Source organism: Trachurus japonicus, chromosome 10, assembly GCF_045865225.1.
Source record: "Trachurus japonicus isolate A0001 chromosome 10, Traja_1.0".
Classification (NCBI taxonomy): domain Eukaryota; kingdom Metazoa; phylum Chordata; class Actinopteri; order Carangiformes; family Carangidae; genus Trachurus; species Trachurus japonicus.
Window position 1 is genome coordinate 34601338 of NC_140916.1, and position 10975 is coordinate 34612312.

At 40.4% G+C, this 10975-nt stretch overlaps 1 long non-coding RNA gene across 1 annotated transcript; it reads left to right on the forward strand.

The window, feature by feature from the left end:
- Positions 1–374: 374 nt before the first annotated feature.
- Positions 375–1150, forward strand: LOC146980309 (uncharacterized). The gene is made up of 3 exons (XR_015036827.1): positions 375–506; positions 654–768; positions 865–1150. It is a non-coding gene; the product is annotated as an uncharacterized LOC146980309 (long non-coding RNA).
- The last annotated feature ends 9825 nt before the right edge of the window (positions 1151–10975 follow it).

Genomic DNA, 10975 nt, shown 5'->3' on the forward strand with positions numbered 1-10975 from the left:
CTGCCTCTGTAGATACAGTAAGTAAAAGTTAGACACCTCCTCCTCAAGATGGCGGCGGCGGCGACAATCCGTTCCAATGGGCAGCAGCGTCAGAGGCGGCATCTACGTTTATATATCTATGTAACTGGCAACCAGAGCCGGCCCTCCCTATAAGCGAACTAAGCAGCTGCTTAGGGCCCCGCAGCCACTAGGGGGCCCCCAAACTTTGCTCAATCATTTGTCTAACCGTCTCTGACAAAGTGTAACCCTTGACCCAACTGGCAACAATGACCGTGACACGCATACGTAAACGTAACGCAGACTGTGGCCGTTGTCCGGTAACGAGCGCGCACCACCCCTTCCCCTTCTCTCCCCCCTGGCCCCCTCCCTCCCTCACTCACTGAGATCGCGATTTGCGAGGAGGTGATTAGCTTTTGGACAGCGACGATGTCCAAAAGGATATATCCGTCAGGTGCGGAAAATAGGAAAAAGAAGAAGGTCGAGGATGAAAAAAAAACAAGGACAAGGTAAGGCTAATTAATGTTATGTTTACTAGATGTACGTTTAGCCGAAAAACATGTCGGTGCTTGTGTTAGCTCACTTAGCTGGCTAGCTGCTACATACCAGCCTGCTGCAGTTAACATGTCCTGGCTGATTTTAAGGTCTGTTTACAGTGAAAAGATAACAGCTGTTTTCCTGTGAGGGGATAAAGGATCAATCACCCATTTATTAATGGCTGTCATGTTGCCACATCCTCATCCCCTGTGGCTGGTTCCAGTCATACAGTTGGTAAGTTTCTTGTTTGTTGCCACAATATGTTTATCTCTGTTGGAAAATTAAATTGTGTGTAAAGTGGCTAAAAAATTCTACTAATCTTCTCCACAGCTCCAATGGTTACTGCTGATGATGCTGCTGACCAACCAACATCCTCTATCTTCTTCTCAACTGAAGTTTTGTTTTAAGGGTTCTAGAATTTAGCTGTACAGATAATTTAAAGAAAATAAATCTGTTCAAACTGTAATCTTTTGTAGAATCTTTTATCTTTCTGCTACATCAAAAGTACTGCCGGTTTGGAGCCACCTATTGCCATTCACAATATTAACATTAACATTCAGACAAAAACAAAGTAGAAGAAAAAATGACAAGTGCAATTAGACAGCTTTAAGTGTTTAGACTCTAATTAGTAATGAAATATCTGCTCGCCATCATGTTGATAGAGGTACAATAAAATATGCAAGGGTTGCATACGGTAGCTGGTTTTATGAATATGTGATGATACACTGTGAGGCAGGGCCCCCAATTTTATCCTGCTTAGGGCCCCCAGATGTACAGGGCCGGCCCTGCTGGCAACCAGTAAAACGGAAGGTTGGAGCGAGAGCAGGCAGGGTGAGTTCTACACCTACTGGCCAGGAGGAATTAAACTTGTAGCTATCACCTTTAAACGCAATTTTCTCTGGTCCATAATTCAAATGGCCACATCTTGAAAACCATCCAACGTATGACTTTGACTAGGATATCATTTTAAAGCTTATTTTATCTTCTTTACATTGGTACCGAAATCTCAATTTTGAAATTTGGGTCACTGTGACTAATTTTGCTGGACCAGGTCACATATGAGTTTCACTATTTGAATTGAACTACTGATGTTAAAATTTCTGTAGGTGCACCTGCCTTTTGTCTCTCAACCAGCACATTTATGTGTTACTGTTAAAGCAGCATGTGTGTTGTTGTGTGATATTGATATTGTTGAAGATGAGTTTCACTTTCAGTGACCTTTGTACAATGAACTGAGGAAATCCTTGTTTGAAAAAGTACAGACAAAGAATCCGACTTATTTTGGTGATGTCTGAGCATGATATGTTGAATTGTTTCTTCAAGGAGGAGATCTATATCCCTAGATTTACTGAAAAAGCATTAACATTAATACAGAAAACACAGTATCCTGCGTAAGAATACGACTTACTACTGTATCATTGTTGTATATATTTGAAAATCTAAAATTCATATTGCATGAGTCTATTCATGGGTTGCAGTGACGTCACGTCGAAGGGACCGCCGCCATATTTGTGTCCGATTTGACAGGTCTCCTCATATGACAGCATGCAAACCGCAGGATGGAAATGACAGTTTCTTGACAAAATGACAGGGTTTCATACATCCTGTCTGGGTTTATATCTCTATAACAACAGACAAACTCAATATTATCCCACTTATTACACAGTTTATGAATTAATTAATTAATTTGAGACGTAATGTTGATCAAAGTCCTTAGTCCGGTCACTTCTCCGCTGTTTGCTCCTCACCCTCCTCCTGTCGACTCGTGTGTAGTTGTTTTCAATGGGCTTCTGATAATCAATCAGTAGATTGATGAATTATCATGTAAATGTTACGATGTGCGCATTTATCTAGTCCTGTCTGTCATAAGAGACTACGGTTTGGGACACGTTTGTGTCACGGACTCGCGGTGGCACAGACACAGCTGGTCACAGCTGTGACACCGCGCTGGCCCGTCCGCTCTGTCCGCTCTGATCGCAGGTTTGATTCCAGCAGCGGTGAGGGAGGCAGAGAGCCTCCACTCTCCCTCTAACAAGCTACAAGTCATTTTTCTAACATCACAATTAGTCTGAAGCTGGTAAAAATTAAACACAAGGTAAAAATCCTTGATAGTTCTTCTGCCCTGCTCCGCTGATCAGAGCAGCGTCCCTAGCAACGGCCCGTTTTACTTAGCAACGGTCTGTTATACAGAAATAAAAGACCCTAAATGCATTATCAGTGAGTAATTAATAATAAAGTAATCAAAATGCAGAATTCAATATATCCATGTTATTAAAAAAAAAAGTGAATCTCCTCTTTTTGTGAGACTTGTCACAGCCCACGCTGCCACTGACAGACTGCCTGCAGTCAACTATTTATTCCGCCTATAACTTTATGTCTTTTGGGATGGAATAAAACTGCAGTCCGGGGTTTCTTTGGCGACTGCTATCACAGTCAACAGCACAATATAATCCTGGCATCTTTCAAATAACGTCAATTTTCGGTCTCTTGCTGATTTCCTCCTACTACTCCACTTGTTCTGGTAACGTGACGCTGTGATCTGTTTCCAGATTGCCCTGATTCGGACACAAATATGGCGGCGCAGAAACACAGTGACGTCATGTGAATCTAATGAATAGATACATACTTTTAGCCATCTTAGAATGTTTGCATTCATATTGTTTAGTGTCTTGTAAGTGCATGTGGGCTGGGCACAATAAACAAAACAATCAATATAACTCATTGGTAGACTTGACAAGAGCAAACGTGCAATTTCCAGTGGTGCTGTGTTTTTCTTCTCTCTTCACTGGCACAAAACCTGAGGGCAGTGCTTTGGTAAATAAGGACAAACACACTTTTAACTATTTACCACCTACAAAGGGCTGCAAATCCCCAGCAAATGTCCCTACAGGGTTTCAGCTTTACAGTTCAATTCAGCGCAGCAATAAACTGTCCCAAACTTAGTGAAGATAGGAGTGAGTTTCTGATAAATGTGTTTAACTGTTGGATTTCAAGTTCTTTGGAAAGGGGAGTTTGCAGACATTTGATAACCACGTCCACAGATCTGCCCGTTTCCCCCGCTGTCCAGCCTGACAGCTTCACAGACAAACAGCGTCTTCTTGTGTGTGCACCAGACAGTCATGTAAACAAATTCCGTCCCCAGACGGGCGCGCACGTGCGGCAGCCGCATCTACTCGCTAAGATAATGTGTCTCTGCAGGCAGACAAAACACAACAAGGTAAACACATTACTGAGCCGTGCTCCAGCAGCAGCAGAAGCTCCTGAGCCACAAACACGGAGAGAAAACACAAAGGCAGAACTTTCCCTCCTACATCCAACAATACGCTGTGACATTGGGTTTTACTGAAGAATAATGTTACCGCTTTGAATCTTCACACCACGCGATCGAAACAAACACAATTTAACCTCATGTTGCGACAGTTACTTAACAATATACAGAAGGTTTCACGAGCGAGTGGGTTTGAGAAGTTGGATGTTGATTTATACCACAAACAACAGATACTGACAGATGACTTGACGTTTGTAAATCAAGTTCAACTTGGACAAGTAGCACTGTGTAGCAGATGCTAACTAATCCTGTTTACCATGGGCACAATAGCTGAGTTTCCACTGAGCCAAATATTTCAATTAGAGTTGGTTTATATGTCCAAACCAAATGAAAATGCTCCATAAAAAACACCTCAATCAGAATAAACAGGCCAAAACCAAATGGAGGGACTGCTCCCAAACTGATTCAAAGTAAACTAAGAACTGAACATGATCGCCCATGATAGAAAACAATAACTAGTGAACTGTTTAACTGTTTATCAGACAACAAATCTTCATCTTTGATCAGTCACTGAGATAATAACAGAACATTACGAGACAGAGTTGTTTTCGAGGCAAATGCAGAGACTGCTTGCTGAAAAACTGACCCGACGGAACGTGCATTATCGGTTTGCATGAATTTACCTAAAAAACAACTCTGTCTGGTAACGTTCTGTTAATATCTCATAGCGTGGTGAATGTGCAGGTCACAACTTGTCCACCAGAGTGTTGTGGAGTTGTTGGATTGTGTATTTGATGACTTTGATGAGGGAAACCAAGAAATCCCATTAGTCTCTGTAGTGTAGCTCTGAGCAGCTCACGGCTCTGCTCTGCCGTTCTAAAAATAGCTTGCACCGACAAATAAAAGTAACAAACCTACTCTTAAGAATATAGGGATTATGGCAATGGCCCAATTTGCCAAAATGTTGAACTATCCCTTTAAACGGTAATATTGAGGATAGTAAATCAAAGGGCAATCAACAAGACAGGTCAACGTTGCTTGGTGGGGAAAAAAAGAAGAAAAAAAGACAACAGTCACACCAAGTCCCATTCCACCCCATTTCAGTTTTCAATTGTGCTACAAAACACAACAACAACAACAAAACACATTAAAAACAATTCCATCATAAAAGCAAATTCAGTTAATTATAATCCTGCTAGTCTGACATATTGGCAGCGTGACGTTGCTCCTCAGGGTTGAGCGTGATCATAGATATGATGATGGACTACTTGACACATCATGAAAATGAAAACTTGTGTTATTTTTAAAACTAAAGATGTCAGTGAATGACTTCCTGCCAGTGTCAGCACGGCTCAGTCACGACTGGTGTTTCCCAGAGCCTCCATATGGTCAGCGTAGGCCTGGTTACAGCACACACATTCTGTCTGGTTTCTTCAACTCATTTCATTTATTTGCCTAGATTGTCCCTAGTTCTGGTCTTATTCAATTATACTTTAATTCACTTAAACTAAATCATATAATTTGATCTTGTTTAGTAACACCCCCCAGGCTTCAACACCTGAACAGTGACAAATTAAATGGAATGAACCTGGTGACAAATTAACATAATGACAGGCTGATGTGTTGGGTGACTAACGAGTATGAAACTTGGATACAACATCTTTATTGGTGAAACTAATGAGTGGAATTAGTTTGAAGCGTCAGAATAAAGAGGGTGTGGAGTCGAGACCTCAGTGAGTGTTTGTCTATGGTGAACACACACTTATCCACCTGTCACTCACTCTGACGACAACGCCCGCAATTATAGCGGACAACTTTTTATTGAAAGAAGTGAAGGACACCTACCACATTTTGTGTCTTTCATCTAAACACAAAAACAGATGGGTGCATACTGGTGAACTAGCAGCACATATAACTAGCAGGGTTTGTATTTCAGGGGAGGGACCTACAAATTAAAGCATCTGGTAACACTTTACTTGAATATTTATATATACCATGACATGACACCTGTCATAAACATCAGTGAATACATCTGACAGCTGTTGTTAAGTGTCATTTGGTAAGTTATGTCACTTTTCATGCAAAGTTGACATTGTTTGAGATGTCCTTGTTATGACAACTGGACATAAAGACAACGTAACCCATCATGGCAGACCTAATTACCAAACTTTAAAAAAGCTGTCATAACATGGACATAGTAGTAGTTGGATGCAAAATTAGGAACGCCCTCAAGTGCAGGATGAGTCATCACGTGTTTGAAATTGTTTTAGGAAAAGAGAAAATACATTTATTCTGATGTGAAAACACACATGTTTGGACAGGAGATGAATGACGATTAACATGAGGTTACAGGATTAAAGCTGGAGATATACATGAAAGTCTAAATGTAGTACCAAGAAAAAAAGAAGAATAAACTTTATTTATACAGCACAACTCAGTGTGCTTTACAACCAAAGTACATACATGAACAAAGCAAAGTCTATATATCTACTGTATATCTGTATTGTACGGAAGCCCTAAAGGGTCATACATACATACTTTTTTATTCCATCCGTTTTCCCGTGATAACAAGATAATTCCTCCATGTTCTCGTGATAATGAGAAAATTTTCCTCCGTTTTCTCCTGCTCCTCTGACATTGCTACACTGAATGATGTTTCCTGCAATGATTTACAGTAACAGACTAGAGTGCGTTTCCCAAACTTTTTGTGCCGCGCACCCCCTTCAAATTTCTGACAGAGCTGACAGGGTTGCTGTATCATTAATGATATGTGTTCTTTCTCTTCATCTCAGAGGCCACCTTTCAAACGGGCAGATCATTGTGTGAAATATCGGTCCATATTCCGGGGTCCCCCATCCCCCCATTGTTGCACAAGGCAGCCTAATAACTCCTTGTGACCACAGCAATCACAAAATTGAAATACTGTAACTACAGTATGATCGGATGGTGGCTCAGGTTTAGTGAAACTGTCAGCTGCACGTCAGCAGCTGCTCCAATCACACACGTCATAAACTTTAATTTGAAGGGACAAACAGTGACTTTGTTGCCCATAAACACTTAGGCCATATAGGTTACGTTTTGCTTTCTCGAAATCTCAAATTAATTATCTCGTTATCACGGGAAAACGGATGGAATAAAAAGTATGTATGTATGACCCTTTAGGGCTTCCGTAGTATTGTACAGTTATTAAAAAAAACAAACAGAAACCGGTTATTCTTGCTCTTACTTTAAGTGCCACCTCCCTGTAGTGTTAAGCACCATATCTGTGATTATCCTCATCAGCAGCTGTTGTCAGTGACAGAGCCACTGTCCACTTACCTGCTCTACACAAACACAGCTGAGGACCTGCTGCTACGTGCAGCGGACGTTTTAGCAGCTGAACAGGAGCTTCTCCTGAGAGAGAGTGACTGTTGGACACAAACAGGACTTGTTGAATGTTAATGTTCAGTGTCTGCTATGCAACTGAGCAGCTGTTTGAAGCAATATTATATTTGTAAAGTGATGAATAAATAAACCCTATTATGTAGAGAGGGTAAAGTACCCTGAGATAACTCATGTTGTCAGTTTGCTTATATAAATAAAACTATGCTGGACAAGCAAGTTCGAACTCTTCATGGAGTCCAGGTTTGTCTGTTGTTCCCTTTTTAGTTCCTGTTTTATTTTGAAATTCCCAACTCTTGTCTTCCCGTGCTCTCCCTCCTGTGGTTACCTCAGGTGTCTCACCTGTGTATGACTGTCCCCATCTGTGTCTCATTAGCTCAGTGTTTGTCCATCTCCGGTTTGTCTGTCCATCCCCTGTATTGGTGCTCAGTGTTCCTGTGTCCCCGTGTTGCCTGCATGTTCTTTTATTTTTCTTTCCAGTGAGTTAAATTATTTTTGTTTCATCATATCATTTTCTGTGTCAGCGTCTACATCTGGGTCCAGCTCTCTTGGAAATCCTGACACATGGACATAGAGAAAGACTCCCCCCATCCCCATCTTCCAACACAAAAAGGAAAGAATAAGAAGTGGAAATAAATGAGTAAATATGAGACAATGTATGTTAAGGTCATTGTAATAGACATAAGAGAAAGAAGAAGACAATTAGAAAAGTCCAGTACATACAGATTACAATTGTCACATCAATAAAGTGAAGCCAGTGGTTGTCCTAATTAGTTTCATGAAGCTCTGATTTCTCTGCCATGTATCTCAAAAAAGGTTGTAAGATCTTATAACATTTTCCAGATTGGGTTTGTTAGTAGCCTACTTCTTTTTCCTGTTAATAGAAAAGTGGTGGACGTATTTAGCCAAGGCAGTGGAATAAAAGTCAGAAGAGAGTAGGGTTGCAAAGGGGTGGAAAATTTCCAGTAAATTTCCGGTAAATTTCCAGAAACTTTCCATGGGAAGTTAAGATGGAACAACAACAAAAACATGAATGTTATTATATATATATATATATTACTATGATGGTATCTGATCATCTGCGAACCTCCGACTTTCATTCTTGATCAATGAAAACATTCTTGCCAAGTGTTTTCGCTTTTGTCCGTCTTGTGCCGGTCCAAGAATTTCACCGTGCGCGCGGAGGCTCAGGGGAAATATAGTGAAAACACTTCGCTTTCCATAGATATTCAAGTGTACTTGCATTAAATCTGGTTGTTTTAGTGTGCTACAATATATTTTTCACAACTATATTTAAGTTTCCTGTTAAGGGTCAACCTTCAATTTAGTAAATTTCTGATTTATTCCCATTTATTCCCTTTTATTCCCATATATTCCCGTTTATTCCCATATATTCCCATTAATTCCCATGGAAAGTTTTCAACTTTGAAAATTCCCAGAATTTTACAACCCTAGAAGAGAGAGAGAGAGACAAAATTGAAGTGGATTGTAATTGGACTGCCTGGAGCTCTGGATCCTAGGCCTGCTGCTAATGTCATGTTAGCTAGTGGTCCTGTTAGCTGTACCTGACTTGTTTACCAAATGCTAACGCTGTACTCTAACAGGGCTTCATGTGTGCATCAGGCATCAATCAACGGGGCTGAAAGAAGCCAACATTAAACTGCCAAAAAGCCACAGTTTCTCTAATTACCACTGGAGCCTAACTCCAACAGTGAGTCAATCTCCATAGGCCCCCATGTTGACATGCAGGAATCAACATGTTTACAGCCTGGTCCAAAAGCTGTTTTTGGTCTCTACAGCTCATTTTCCTCTTCATTAGAACTGTGCAGAGGGTGCATCTTTATATTCATTAAATGTGTATATATAATTCAGAGTATGGCCTCTTTGATTGACAGGTGGGTGAATATATGATTGCCATACACACACACAGCTCTTTTTTTCAGCTAGTGGGATTTTGGCAGGGTCAAGTTTCAAAAGTAATTTTCAGAAACCAGTGGGTGAGGGGACAGAGGCCACATGGAAACCTCTGGAATTCTTCAAATGTGAATGAAAGGTTCCTCAAAACCAGGGTAATTTAACACTTTTATTAGACCATCATGAAGGCAATTTAAGACTGCTTCACGTCCGTCCATACTTTAAAAAAAAAAAAAAAAAAGTACAAAGGATATAACGGAAAAAGTTAAGGAGTCCCAGAATTACCTGCAAAATACCTATTCATGACTATACAGACTGAACCTTGAAGGGGAACTATGCAAGTCTGGTCACTTTTTCGTTGTTTTGCTTAACCCTAGAACACTAACGTTAAAAATAGTAACATCATCACTAACGCCGGGTATTTTTTACCCGATATAATATACCCATAAAAAAATATTTCTCATCAAAGTATATTAAAATACAACAATACATGGCAAATTGAAGTACACTTCCTTAATTTTCCACTATACAATGTTTCACAAAATGAAAAAAAGGTATCATGGTGACCCTATAAAAAAATGTCCAAAATTTTAGATTTTTTTTGTTTTTTTAACAAAAACTTCCTTAAAAAAAAAACTAATGGAGCTGGGACTTTGTCCTTCAGACCACCCATTTGTGGGACATCTGAGCCTTATTTGGTGGAGTTAAAAGAAAAAAGAAAAATTTTCAGCATCACCAGAAACGGTTGCCAGATTTAATACATAAACACTAACGTCGGGTGAAATCCCGAACATGTGCCTGCTGAAAAAACTAGGGATGGGAGCAGGGTAACATGCCTACCTTCAATGACGTCAGTGAGCAGTATGAAGCTACCCAGGGACTCATGAAACTCAGACAACAGCAACATAATGAAAATTATGAAACAATAGCTGTGAATCCAGTTAGATCCCTTTACAACCAGTCTCTGAAAATACTTGACAAGAAACCTCGAAAACACCATCACTGTGATATACTTTCCAAATACAAAATGTTGAGCTTTGACAATTTAATCATGTTTTCAAATATTCGCCTAATGCATAAAATAATTAACAACGCAGCACCTCCCCCCCTGAAGAACTTTGTGCAGCTTCGCTCTGAAGCGCTCAGTAGAAGCCTAAGATCGGTATCCCAGGGGGACTGCAGTGTTCCAAAAAGAAAAACTGCCTTCTCCTAATCAGCATTTTCCTGTAAAACTATCAGTGAATGGAATAAACTCCCCGAGCACCTCAAAAACACCACAGATTACCTTTGTTTTACTCATAAGGTTAGAAACTGCATTCAGAGCCAGCAGTCATGCCAGCATTGAGTCAGGGATCTCTGTGCATAGGATACCAGTAGGTACCTGTAGGGACGAGACTACCCTTGTGGGTAGCCTCGTCCCTACCGGGCATCCAACACAACCCGGAAATGCAGTACCAGCATCAACTCTGGAGCTGCATTAGGTTACCTTGGTGGGTACCTCCAGGGATGGAGCTACCACCCTTGTGGGTAGCTCCATCCCTGTGGAGCTCGACTTTGGTCCTCTCTTCTCCTCCGCAACTTAATTGCACTGATCATAAGCACTTTGTCGATATCCTATGCACTTGAACACTCAGCACTTTATGTAAAACTCTTGTATTTGATTAATTTTTATTGCACTCTAATACTTTATTCCTTAAACCACCTCTTAGCGCACTTCAGGTAGGCTTTTAAAACCGTCATGTTGTAATGTACTATGTAGGCTTACCAATTGCCATGTTTGTCGTAACCGTTTGTCTGCCAATTCGTAATTATTATATTTGATGTTTGTCAATTCGTAATTATTATATTTGATGTTTGTCGCTATAGGACTACAGATGG